A 15,204-nucleotide genomic window follows, 5' to 3' on the forward strand; every position below is an offset into this window, starting at 1 on the left:
GCATTTTACCCATTGAGAAAAAGTCACACTTTGTCTTGTTGAATTACTCTGTATTTTCAGGAAAAAGGGGCTCAGAACGCTTGACAAGACAGATGAGATTCTATGAATGATTCAACATCGTAGGACAAATTGGGCATTACCGATTCTGCTAGGCTTTAGTGGCACACCAGGCCTGTTAAGAAAGCAGATTTAACAGGATTTGCAGGCATCCATCTGCATAAAACCCACACTTGCATTCCAAAATAAATGACTAAACTCTAGCTTGTACCAGGATCTGCCTGGACTTCATCTGATAACAAAGATGAGGTGGCCTGATTTCTCTCCAAAGGCTTCTCTGCAGACCTCTTGAGCCAGAAGGCATGAAATAGACTCAAGCAAGGACAAGGGCCTATTCAAGGTATGACACCTATGATGGACAGAAGACCTTGCCTATTACAAAACATTCATTTTTATAACTGGAATTGACTTTAATCTAATCAGGAAAAGGCTCAACCTTCTGCACTATCTTGAAACTTTATCTGGTACTAGGGGGCTTTGCCCCCTGCTTGCTTTGCTTGCCTAACTCCCCCACCAGGGTGTGCTACGCGCCAGCCACTTTGCATCTCTGTCGCTCATGTTGTAAAGGAAGGGGGCTGAATACATGCTGTGGAGATGCGTTCGGATCAGCTGCTGGCTTGATACTGCTGAGCCGAGCTGCGTGTTCTGCTTTTCGCGCTGCATGTTGATCATTTAAAAGTCTGTATAGCAGCTGTCCTTTTGTCTCACTGCCTTGTCTCGCGGGACGTTAAAGTGTATCTTGCGGGACGTCAGTGTCTTTCCGAGAAGATCACGCCTCGACCCAAGATTTTTTTTATCATAATAGAGAGATATTCACTAGACACTCACTGAACTCCCTTGTGATTCTCTTGGGGCACCCTCTCTGGGATTCTCTCAGGGATGTGGAAATATGCAAATGACCTTCTAAAACGTCATCTCTGAAACCTATGAAGTTATGAGTCGTCCTCTCCATGAGCAGCTGAAAACTTTCCAACATTCTTAAGGTTATGATGCTTTTGGGAAAGTCACCAATGACCTGCAAAGTCCCTTTTTTCCTGTATGTAGATGTCTGGATGCTATTGGCATCATTTAAAATTTAGGATTTTGCAAGTAAAATAATTTCAAGTACAATAATTTGTTCAAAATATATAGTGAAACTAACTTACATTAACACATTTTAAACTTACAAAAATTGCACAAGTATTATTAACAATACTTAAAATATTGCTTTTCTGGTTTCTTTGCCTAATTATTGTAACTGTGGAAAACTAATCACTTTCTTATTTTTTAAACAAGTTACAGAATGTATGAATGGCATAACATTCAGTTGTGTTTAGGGACTGGGAGAACTGCTTTAAAAGATAGAGATATACCACATTTGTGTTTGTTAAATATTGTACAAAATACTTTACAGGGGTGGATGTGACATGCGATAAGAGATTTGTTTAGACCATCTTGTCTCAGTTTGTACAGACAGCACATGGGCATAAGCTCTGCTGCCTTTTCAGTTACTTGTACTGATTGCTGAGGATATGTTTGCTTGCAGAAGCAGCTGTTGGACATGTACTGTAAAAGACAAAAATATTGTGTACAAAATATACAAGTTGAAATAACTAACATGTAATAAATAAAAGTCTTGGTTATGACAACTACTTTATGTAATAAACCTTTGATGTCAAAAGAGCCTAAATGAAATGAATTGCAGCAATGCTACTCAATTAAACACTAGACTAAAGAGATGGTTTTAGTGGTCAGTGCTATGGACAGACATCCTAATGCTCCAGCAAATGAACAAACACTAACAGAATAGAGGCACAGTTTCTCTAAAACGAGCAGTGAGAGAGCTTCTCACTAGCATCTCACCAAGCTCCTTTCTTCCTTTTTTTGAAGTCTTGTGGAGGACTGGTGAGAAGCACTCATTTCTTGCCAGTGAAATAAAACCACACATCAACATCTGAACAACAACAACATCAACTTGGACATCTGAACTTTTGGTTAAACCTGCAGTTTAAAACAGGGATTCTATGACAAATAATGAAAATTAAAGAATAGAAACATACGAACATTCAAAATATGAATTAGGGATTTTGTAGTAAATGAAATATGCATAATAATGTAAGGTCCAGTTTATAGACGTAAACCTTATGGTTCCAGAACATTGCTGTGATTACACTGTTGACAGCAACAGTACGCATAAATTGCTGATTAGGTATTATAAGTTGACTGATTAGTTGGTATCAGGAAAAAAAGGACTGACTACAAGAGTACTTTCACATGTTTTTGGAGAATATTATAGGTGACCACCTGTCTGATGCAAAGTTGTGATGCATCTTGTGCAACTCCTGGTCTTTACCCAACAATGTTCAGTTCTCAGATGATTAAGGGAATAAAATCAATCCAGTTTTCTAAACTTGCTTATCCAGGACAGGTTCATTGGAAAATCTCAGCTAGCCTCAAATGCAAGGCAAAAACAGTCCTCGGTCAAGGCATCAATCTATTGCAGGGAAGGAAATCCTTTTCTACAAACACAGAGTTGAACGAGGGATTTGATCCCAGTACTTGTGCCTTTAAGCAGACTGTATTTGAAAAACCCCAAATTACACACAGTTTCAGTGCCCATTCATTTTTGCTAAGAACTCTTACAGTTGACCCAGTGGTGATTGTATATGTGAACTTTATACTTTTTTTTTTTTGGAGGATTGTTTGCATTTTCTTAATGTTTAGGTTCCCACTAGATGTAATTAATGTTATTTTGGTCTGCCAGGTCCCTTTTGTCAATCGCCTTCCTCTGCTATTTATTTTGTGTTTTTAGCATATCTACTGTTACATTTTTCCTTTTAAAGGATTTCATTTTATGTGGTGGAACACTGCATATAGGCAATTCGACTATGCAGTAACTGGAAAAAAAGCTATTCTGCTGTGTTCATAAATAGCATTGTGTGTGTGTGTTTTTTTCTTGTTTTTGCATTACATTATACTGAAGTATGCTAATACTAATGTTAGAGATAAACACATGTGCAGTGTCTAAAGCAGTGAGGTAATTTTTAATGCATAATTAATACATTTATTTCACTTAATGATTGTAGAAACAAAAACAAATTATATAAATCAAATATATTGCACTGAATTTAAAATTTGTTACCAGTTGTCCAGGCGGTGTCTGTGTATCTGAAAGACATTAAAATAGGCTGTGGTGTGCAGATTTATTTTCTTCCAATCTCCATTCAACTTTTATTTTTTCCACTGCGTGACATAATAATCAACAGCACTGAGTTGACACATAAAAGTGTGATTTTCATTTATAGCATCTATCGATATTAGTTTGACGTTTGGCCGTGGAAACTCTATATCTCCGAAATGAAATTAGTAATGCCATTGAAACCAATTGCTAAAATATTCTCACTTTGCTTACAAGTTTTGTTTTTTTCTCTAAAGTGTCCCTATTTTTTGTAAATATATTGGCCTGGAATTGGTTCGAAATGAGTGCAAATTTACAAATAAAATCAGTTGTGAACATTACTGATTGTTGTTATTTTTTTTTAAATAATGTCTAAAGTATACCAATGTGAAGTCCACTACCCTTAGGTTAAAATAGGCATCAATCTAAAATGAACTTTTTTAAAAAGTACAATGTTCATGTTCCTTTAACAACTCAGAATTTTCCATTTTAGTCAAAAGGCCCATAAAATTACATGTAAAAGAACCTTGGATTTCTGCATTCTGGCACTGCAGCCTCATATTTCAAATGGCTCTTACAGTTTTCTAAGTAAACGATTCCAATGATATCAAGATAATATGCCATAGAGAGGGCAGGACCTTGAGGAATAGAAAATACATAAACTCTGCAGGATTGGCACATCTGTTTAATTCTGTTTGGAAGACTAAATTAGAGGTGGGTTCTTCCTGTCAGAGTCCTTGTTTCATTTGTGAATCCTTTATTTCACTTTTCACTATCATTTTATTTTCATGAACTATGCATTCCAATAAATATTTTATCACATATTACGCTCCTATGCATTAGATTTTTCAGTGGTTATTGTAGAATAATAGTGAACACAAGATCACCCCAGTAGACGGGGTTTGATTGACTATTGGCCCTGTCACTGTCTGTGTGAGCTTTTGAAGTTCTCCTTGTGTCTCCATGGAATTTCCTCCAGGTAGTTGAGCCTTTCTCCTATATCTCAAAGAAGTGAATGTGAGACTGACAGCTCTAAACAAGCCTGAGGTTGGATAGATGTGGATAATGTGCACAGTTGAATGTTTGTTTACAGGGTCATTGGACTGGTGCCCCATATAGGGTTGCTTCCTATCTTGCACCTACTTCTGTTGGGTTAGGCTCCACTTCTCTGTGGCCCTAAAAGGAGTAGGCACATGAAATGATAAAAGTTGTAAACCCCGAAACAAGGGGTCCTGCTTCCATGCACATTTGTTAGTGTAAACAAATCAAATTTGCCTGAATAATAATCTGCTCAGTATAGTGGTTCAATCCAGCATGTAACATTATCAAAATTACATTCAAACTGAAAAATGGAGGAAAAAAACAAATAAAAAAAGTTTTGGAAAGTTGAAAGACAAATGCAACAAAGATGGGTGGTTGTAATTATGTTTAATGAATGCGCTTTAATTCTAGATGCAATTTAATCGACTGTGTTATAAATGAAAAAAAATTAAGTCTTAGTTTTCACATTTATATTTACTGTATATGAATAAGATAGATAGATGTTGACTGCTTAAAAGAATGACTCCAGGGCATGAAACTTCAGATGACATGACACCTGCGTGAAAATAATATACGTGTTCAAGCTCATTTAAATCTCATTCTCAAACCTGCTTAATCCAATTCAGGGTCTCACCTCTTTTAACAAACAGTTTACAGACACACTAAATTTATTTCTAGGGCTATTTGAGTACAACGATAATCCTTTAACAGGAATAAAACAAGAACATCATAACTTAATAATCCATAAATAAAATAGTTTTTTTATCATTAATTTGTTCTAAAATGTTTTGCCAAAGCTGTTTTTAATTATTTCAGTTTATGAGAATGCAAGCTGTAGTGTTCTATAGCATAAAGCCCTAATTGGCTTTCGGCTAATCATTCAAGAATTTACAGGTGTAAATTTTACACTGCGACTGTACTTGGCTGATCGAGACAGTTTTAGGGTATTAGGCAAGCGTTTAACAGCTTTTTTGATTTTTTTTTTCCTATGGTCTTTGTGATAGTCTTTTTCAAATTGTAACGTGATCATCATTCCAATAAATTTACAGATAATCCTAAACAAGAGTAAGGAAAAAAACTACTAAAATGCAAAGCGCTTTTATTTAGTAAAATCAAGGTATATGTGAATTCTTTACAGATTTATTTCTCCAGTTTCACACCAATAGGCCATCAGTGAAACGCTATTCAAATATCTATATGATGTGTATTGTCACGCATGCGCGACTAGGAGACCGCGGATGGATCTTAAAACACATCGAAGGATGTTCGCCGGCGGGAATGGCGGGGTACTAACCTTGTTTCTTTGTTTTCCAGGACTAAAGACGCTCCACCATAAGACCTTGCCCGCAGTACGTTCACTTCTGCCCTTCCTCCGCCATCTTCTCTGACGTCAGCAGTCCCATCATTCATCACGCCTCCTTCCCAGCATTCCTGCACTTCCGGCTCCTCCCATATAAAAATGGCCGCCGACGCCTAGTATGGCGTCGTGCATGAATGTTATTTTCTTGTGTTTTGACCCTGCATTATTTTTTGGAAAAGTCTGGAGTGTCGACAATATACCAATAACCTTTTTGTTGTCTCCTATTGAGTCTTTTACAGTATATAGAAAATTCAACAATCCATCTAAGCTAATAAACTGATACATAGTAGCTTAATTCAGCAGTTTTATTAGCTAAAAGTACCTTGATTGTATATAATTTTCATTTACATTTATATGCTCTTACTGGCTGATTACCCAGTGGCTTCGCTCACTGAGTGTAAAAGGGAAAAAAATAAAATGTAGTATATAAATTATTAAACAGTAAAACATTAACATGTAAGAAGTAAAGATACATTGAGCAGTACTGGAGTGCTTTCAGGTAAAGTACATTTTGAAGGCGCTATAACACAACAGGTAAGTAGTACTAACAGCAGCTTAAATGTATTTAGATAATCTCTCGGTAGCAGATCCCTTGTGAAAGGCGCTACACAATCATTGTGGTATAAAAATTACATTTTCTATGCAATCCTGCAAATTTCTGCCTGACAACCTTGCACTACATGCCTGTGATTTAACAGAAAAATTATTTTGAGAAATCTGGATGCTGCCCTTCCGTGCTTAACGGGCAGAAGGTCCAAACAATTCCCAAGTCCAAGTCCACTTAACATGAAGAGGTCAGTACATCTTCTTAGATGTAAACTCTCCATCTTCTTAAAAGAATTCATCACAAAAGCAACCTTGAATGTTGCGGGGTTTTAGTGACCTGAACTCACCTTAATGGACAGTAAGTAGTTGTGCAGCGCAATTTACAAAGAGAGTTTTGCTTCGATTGCACCAATCACACTGATTTGCAAAGATTTACAGTGTCCCAGGGAACTCGAAGTGTCACAAACAGTGCAAGAAGAGAGGATGGCGCCCGAAACTGCGAAGCTCTCAACCCGACGGAGCAGCCCGACATTCTGTGCCTCCCAGCGTCCACTTTGTTCTCACGACCCATCACAACGGAAGGCGGTGTCGTCTTCACATTGTTTACAGCTCAGCACAGTTAAAAAGTAGAAAGACGCAAAGCTGTTTTCCTCATCTCTTCGACTATCAAGTACTGCCAATTATAAAAAAAGTTATAATGTGGCAGTTTCTGCGACAGTCACGTGGTTGAATAAATAAAACTTTTCTGTCAGAACGAGCCTGGCGGTGGACGGCTCAGCGCTGGAGTCCAGAGAGGATGGCTAGGAGAGGGCGATGCGGGGCACACTTCTATGGGATAGATCGGCGTGTTTGTGTTTACTTCTTTTCAATATTAGTAAAATAACTATCACACAAATAATAACAATTCGTAAAGACGATATAAAAATGGCGTCCACAAACAAAGTGATTAGTTCCTGTATTATAATATGTTCTGTGGTCATACGTAATTTCCGTTTCGCATGGTCATACGTAATTTCCATTTCAAACACGAAAAGAATTTTATATATATATATATATATAGATTAATTCTAATCGAGATGTATTTGTTCTTTCATTTAAAATTCAAGCATAATCTAATTAGTTGTGTGTTCTAATTAATTAATATAGGTATTTTAAAAACACGTGCTGATTGTTACAACATAAAAATGTAAATAATTTAAGTGAAATTGAGTTAAAAATTTAATTTTCATTAAATACGTTAACTAATGACGATCCTGTGCTGCATATTTTTAACGTTATGAGGAGCCTAAAGGATTTCCTAAACCAAGATTAAAAAAATGCATAGATAATTGGATTCATGCCTGAGTTTATGTAGGTTAACCATGTCAACGCATTATATAAGTAAGGGGAAAGGAAAAATTCGAAGAACTGATTAATAACTATATAAATAAAATGCCAACTAACAGCTAAGGAAAACTGATATCACTATACCTATTGTTTTTGCGGCTTTTCTTTCTGATTTGATAAAATTCATAATTTTCCTTTGCTGATGGAGTATCTTCTGTTGTGCAGATATCGCACTTCCTTGCCTTTGTGCCACTATGAAAATTTGCCCATAAAGACTTACAGTATTATAATGGAAAATGGTATGAGAAATGAAATGATGAGATCTGTAGTATTCCACAATGGAGTGAGCATTATTACAGGGAGTGCAGAATTATTAGGCAAGTTGTATTTTTGAGGATTAATTTTAATATGGAACAAACACAGTGCTATCAGTCAATCCAAAATGTTAATAAACCTGAAACCTGAATGTTTCACAACGGAAATGTGAGTGTGAACATCATCAGGGGAATACATATGTGCGCACAATTATTAGGCAACTATTAGTGTGCAGATTTATTATGCAACTAAAGGAAAAATGAAAATTTTCCCATCTCACTTGTTTATTTTCATCTGTTATAGTGAGAATAATAAACAAAAACCTCAAAATTTACAAATAAACATCTCTGACATTTCAAAAAAAATAAATCAATCAATCAATGACCAATATAGCCACCCTTCTTTCCAATAACAGTCATAAGCCTTTCCATTCATGGAGTCTGTCAGTTTCTTGATCTGTTGACGATCAGCTTTTTGTGGAGCAGTGACTACAGCCTCCCAGACACTCTTCAGAGAGGTGTATTGTTTTTCTCCCCCGTAAATCTAGCGTTTAAGAAGTGCCCACAAGTTCTCGATAGGGTTTAGGTCAGATGAGGAAGGGGGGCCATGTCATTATTCCTTCATCTTTAAGGCCTTTACTGGCTGGCCACGCAGTGGAGAACTTCGATGCAAGTGATGGAGCATTGGCCTGCATAAAAATCATGGTCTTTTTCCTGTATCACTGTTTGAAGAAAGTGTCTTCGAAAAACTGGCAGTAGGTTTGGGAGTTGATTTTGAGTTCATCTTCAATGCAAAAGGTCCAACTAGCTCATCTTTAAAAATACCAGCTCATACCAGTACCCCACCTCCACGTTGGAGTGGAGCTCTGTGCCCATTACTGATCCACAGGTCCATCCATCTGGTCCATCAAGAGTCACTCTCATCTCATCGGTCCATAAAACCTTTGAAAAAATCTGTCTTCAGATATTTCTTGGCCCAGTTTTGACGTTTCAACTTATGTTTCTTGTTCAGTGGTGGTTGGGTTTCAGCCCTCCTTACCTTGGCCATGTCTTTGAGCACTGAACACCTTGTACTTCTGGGCACTCCAGGTAGGTTGCAGCTCTGGAATATGAAAGTACTGGAGGATAATGGGTTCCTGGTAGCTTCACGTTTGATTCTTCTCAAATCTTTGGCAGCTAATTTGCGTCTTTTGTTCTCAACACGTTTCTTGCGACCCTGTTGACTATTTGCAACAAAATGTTTGATGGTTCTGTGATCACACACCAATATCTTAGCAATTCCAAAAGTGCTGCATCCCTCTGAAAGACTTTTTACAATTTTTGACTTTTCAGAGTCAGTTAAATCTCTTTTTTGGCCCATTTTGCCTGAGAAAAACTAGCTGCCTAATAATTCTGCACACCTTGATATAGGGTGTTGATCTCCTTAGGCCACACCCTCCCTCATTACACAAATACACATCACCTGACGTGCTTAAATCCAATAAGCATTCAAGTTAATACAGCTTGGAGTTGGAATATACGCATTAAAAATGATGATATGGTCAAAATACTCACTTGCCTAATAATTGTGCACTCCCTGTATACCGTCTCCAGGACAAGGGTCCAGTCCAATGACTCCCTCAAGGTTACCGCCGAAGAGAAAAATTGCGTACGAATAAGTAAAAGCGAACTCCAACAGAGAAAGAGGCCTTGCGAACTCTTATCTTCAAAGAAAAAATTAATGGCTTACAGACTGCAATGTTTCGATCAATGGCAATTAATATCATATTGATTATCAAAGTGACAGTGAAACAACAAAGGGCAATCAAATAAATAACATATGAAATACTTCAGAAACTCCAACACGTTTCTATAAATTGAATAATTATTATTTGCATGACAATAATTCCAACCATACAGTTGGCTACAGGCAAAGAGAGCACAAGCACATTAGTTGGTGTATGGAGCTGCTTAAAATGAGAGATCAAAATAATTACCACAAGATTTCCATAAAAAGTGAGCATTGCCGCAATAGAAGCACAGAAAAATTGATATCTTGGAGTCCAGCCAAGTCAAGCCTCATTTTTCTAGTAGGAGGTTGCCTGCTGGACCTAAGATGGATCTTCAGAGTTGCAAAAGTCTGTGGTCAGAATTCACAAATCAGTCACTTATGTAGACCCTGCAGTTCTATAGGAGCTTCCAATATCTGCCCACAAGGATGTGATCAATCTCCTTCACCACGTCATCAGTATTGGTGTACCAAGTCCAACGATGTAGATCAGGGCATTGGAACAAGGATCCAGCAATCCACATCCCCTGACCTTTTGCAAAGTCAAGGAACATGGAGCCACTTTCTCCACAGTCGCCACTCCCATGGGGACTGACACAATCAACACAGCCAGCCCTGTCAGTGCCAGTGGCTGCACTGAAGTCATCCATGACCAGAGGAGTGTAACCTCACAGGCATCCATCAACCACCAAGCGTGGTTGCATATAAAATGTCTCCCTCACTAAGACATCACTCACCGTGGGTGGAGCATACACTGAGACAACAGACAAGGCATCTAGAGAGTGCATTAATCTGAGTCTCATAATGCACTTGTTGAAAGGACTGACATCAGACACCATCAGAAGGAGCCAATTCATCACAGCAACAGTTACTTTCCAAGTATGACAGCCATCAGAGCCAGACCAATAAAATGTGTATCCACTACCCATCTACTGAGATCTGGCCAGTCCCAGGTCTGCACACCTAAGAGATTGCCATCACTGAAATGTGGAGTTTACAAAGCTCATCTGACAGCAGAGGAAGATGATCATCATGCCAGAGAGACAAGACGTTCCACAACCTACCTGGATGGACCACTTCAAATTGGGACCCGAATCCTGCAGTGCAGGGGGAGCCTCAGCACCGCACCAGTTCCCATCCTCAACAGGTCTGATCCCATTGGCTCTATGGTGGTTTTGACTTTTTTGGATATTAGGCTCCCAAGAGCTTTCCCCCATCCCATTCATAATGCGAGCAGCCTTCTTGTGTGCAGCTGCAGCAGAGCTGCTTCTGAACACAGCAGAAAGGAGTATTGTCTGGGTTTTTTGAACTGTGTGAAGTTTTTATGTTGGCTGGAGTGCCAATCCTGCCACTAGGCCCTTAGCTTTCCCTGCAAGTTGAAAACCACTGTGTTATATGTTATATGTTTGTCTGTCTCGTCTCTCTGTGTCCAGTCTTATATGTCAATTATGCAGTTATTATATTTCTATGATAACTGCATATAAAAATATTGACATTAATATACAGTATAATATGAAAATGTATTGTTCTGCTTCTGAAAACGAGTGTACCTGTGTTAATTTGATATAAGTGTAAAGGCTGGAGACCTGCCTCATACAACAGAGAAAGGAGCCTTGCTTAATTATTGGATTAATCCCACATTACACGTCAAATTCCATTATAACGAATATCTTTATAACGAATTTTTCATTACAACGAAGTATTTTTATGGTCCCAACTGTTTCCCCATATGACGCGAGTATATAGAAATCTCGTTATTATGAAGTACATTCAGCAGATACTTTTATTATAACGAAGTGCCCAAAAGACCTTGAAATGCCTGAATGAATCATCCACTGAGCAGCTAATTCTGTGGCCGCAGCTCAGTTGTGCACAATGATCCCCAAATAGAAACATTGTAATTTTTTTTTCCTTCTTTGAAATTTCCTCGTACTGTTTTTTATTTTTTTTTTGCCCTTTTTGTTTCCTGCGGGTTTCAGTGACACCTTTTGCTTATTGCTCGTCAACATTTAAAAAACAACCATTGGAATTTAACTCATTGTCACCCTCCTATAGAAACGGCAGGCATGAAAAAACGATAACAGTTCATATTAGAATAAAAAGTTTACATTTTTGCACCCGATTGTGGCAAAAAAAGTTGCCAGTGACTTCAGAATTTCGCCATCGATGCTGCCAACTTGCTTGAAAGACCAAGCAAAAAAAAAAAAAAAAAAGTCTCTGGTTGCAAACGTATGTGAACTGCTGAATTTTAAGACATCAAAAAAGCAGTTTTTTTGTAGTTCAGAGATGCTCGTTCAAGAAAAATTCCTGTTAATATGGCACTCATTCAAGGTAAATATGAGGTTTGTAAACTCTCTTGGAACCTCCCCTAACTGGACAACACGCCGAAGAGCGTCGTGAAGTCCAATCTCTGCGTCTATGGAAGACTGTTTATCTGTTGCTGGGGCAACAGCTGGCTCAAAGATATTCTGCATCTCTCAGCTATGCTGCGTCTCTCCACTAAAGCAAACAGAAAAGATATCGATGGGTGATGCAGCCTGACTGCTGTGTCTGAGTATAGCAGAGTGGCAGATCACGCTACAATTAATAAATGTGCCGTTCCTGTTTCAAGCTGAATAAAGTTGGTTTTCCTAAAGTACTGAGACTCAACCTCTTGTTTTGGGGTGCAAGACAGGGACCCTGATCTTTTATGATTGGCTTCTGTGTCACTTCACTGTAACGCTATGAGGCTGTTTTTGCCCTGCCCCGGCAATGGACAAACAATCTTCCACAGTCGCTAAAATCACGTTTTGGGAAAGTGTATTATCGCAAGGAAATGCTGAGATAAATTCTCGGAAGAGATTAAAATGAACACAAAAGAAGCTATTGATATGATTGCAAACGCCTGGGTGCAAGTTAAAGAAAGCACTGTAGTAACAAATACTGAATCTCATTACAACCATATTTTCCTTATAACGAAGTATTTTTTAGGTCCCTGGGAGTTCGTTATAATGGAATTTGACCTGTATTAAGGCATCCTCCTGGGTGGCAATCTTATTGATTGTTAATCATAAAAAATTCTACAGTTTTTTACATTGTTGATTTCACTTCTTAAGCTAACAAAATTTATATGAAATTATTACAATTTCATTATGTTTTATTGCTTATTTATCTTGATATATATTTTTATATATTTGTAGTTTTTGTAGTTTACCATTATTGCATCAGAAAGTTTGGCGGCACAGTTTTTTTTACTGTTATGAAATTGCCACAGAATTGATTAAACACACACATAAGACCCCTAAAATTTGCTCTGCAACCTCTATTAGCTTTCGCTGCCTTGTGTCAGTGAGAAACAAAAGCATCCAGCCCAAACCTTGAACTCGCTACCAATTTTTCACTTCTTTGGTACTGTTCTAATTACTCCCAAATCCCTTTCAGGAAGCAAGAAGCAATCAATAATTAAAATGATATCTTCTGTATCACACAAGATAGTGGCTTGATAATGGCTTGAAAAAACATAATGACTTTCCCTGCTCAAGTGATAACATTACACCTTCTTCAGAAGGGATTATTATTAGGTAGCTGACATCTTTAATCAAGGCAACTTAACGACATCTGAGAGATACAATTGGCTATATTTCTTTCTTTCTTTTCCAGTTTCAGCGCAGGCAGATAAAGTAATTTGTTCTTGGTCACAAAGAGTCATTAACAGTCTCTGAATACATAACCTCAGGGTTTAAAGTACAAATCCTTAACCAGTACAGCACATTTCCTGCCCATGACTGTTTACGGTTCTCCTCTTGCACTTTTACTACACGTTGTCTTCTTAAGACACTGAAACATTGATCAACAGTCAGAGACAAAATGCAGAAGTGAGCAAAAATGAAAATGTATAGAAAATATATACTAGTGTATAAACAAGGATGAAATATTAAAACAAATATATAAAAAGAACATTTTCTGTGTAACTTTCTTTTAAAAGAATGCAGTTATTCTGATCAAAAAGTACAAGTTCTGATTACTCAAAAAGGTACCTTGATAGAGGATCTTTTCAGAATGTTCTGAGAGATGCACTTTCTCAGCTAGCGGCTAAGTTACTAGTGTGTGCAGTATGTAAATAGTCATTTCACTACAGTATATAGCATGGCCCACAGACAGTCAAAGGAAAGCTTTATGTAATTTGTGGGTTTTCATATATGATTGTTGTTGTTGAATGCATACGTATTTGAATTAAATCCCCACATCAACGAGCAGAAGAGCAGAACTGGCCAAGTTACCAGGATCTATACCAGATGCAGCCATGTGGGTGAAGAGCAATGATAAGCATAGCCAAGTGGGCTAGATTTCATGTTTGACCAACCCCACCAATTATATTTGATGACAGTTCCAATTGATTAATTATGGACTGAATTATGATTTACATACTTTCTCATCCCCACCACGAAATTAATTCCTGCCTACACCAAATGCTTAATATTCTGAGGTGAGTTTAATGGTACATGGTGTTTGGGAGAAAGCAAAAGAATGGTTACAAACAACCCACATATTACCTCCAAAGACCTGCAAGAACATCTTGTTGCAGATGGTGTATCTGTACATCGTTCTACAATTCAGCTCAATTTGCACAAAGAACATCTGTATGGCAGGGCGGTGAGAAAGAAGCCCTTTCTGCACTCACGCCACAAACAGAGTTGCTTGTTGTATGCAAATGCTAATTTAGACAAGCCAGATTCATTTTGGAGCAAAGTGCTTTGGACTGATGAAACAAAAATTGAGTCTTTTGGTCAAAACGAAAAGCGCTTTACATGGTGGAAGAAAAACACTGCATTCCAAGAAAAACACCTGCTACCTAATGTCAAATTTGGTGGAGGTTCCATCATGCTGTGAGGCTGTGTGGCTAGTTCAGGGACTGGGGCCCTTGTTAAATTCGAGGTTCGGGTGAATTCAACTCAATATCAACAACTTTCTTCAGGATAATGTTCAAGCATCAGTCACAAAGTTGAAGTTACACAAGGACTGTATATTTCAACAGGACAATGACCCAAAACACAGTTTCCTTCAGGCAGTGTTGCAACCAGATCTAGTTTTTTCGAGAAATATGCCAACGGCCGATGATGGTCAAGCTGAAATGTGTCAGAAAGAATTTGAAGAGACATGGACTAAAATACTGACTGAAACAGACAAGGGTTTAATACCAAAAGAAACCAGCCAAATGAAACATCAAAGCCCAAACTAGGAATGAGAAGCCCTTCAAAAAGAAGATGATTGCTAACACTATGAAATTTGTTATGAATTATCTACAAACATGAACAATTGAAAATAGCACATAACCATCTTAAATAATTGCAATTCAATGACGTCACACAAAAGTGCAACTGGGAGTGTTACCAACAACAGAAAACCACAAAAACAACATGAAAAAAATCAGAGGCACAGCAAAAACAAAATAATTACATCACAAATATTAAATATAAAAAAAGATATCAGAATCAAATAGCAGAAATGTGTTCTAAATTCTTCAAACTGTAATTAGTGTTTTTAATAAATTCAATATTGTGTGCAGTGCTTGAAATACAACCAAATTATTATATGGTGACACAGAGCTGGGGTGAGAGGTCCTCGTAAAGCTTCAATGCTGGGATACATAACTTTC

This window comes from Polypterus senegalus, chromosome 3 (genome assembly GCF_016835505.1).
Source record: "Polypterus senegalus isolate Bchr_013 chromosome 3, ASM1683550v1, whole genome shotgun sequence".
NCBI classification, from domain to species: domain Eukaryota; kingdom Metazoa; phylum Chordata; class Cladistia; order Polypteriformes; family Polypteridae; genus Polypterus; species Polypterus senegalus.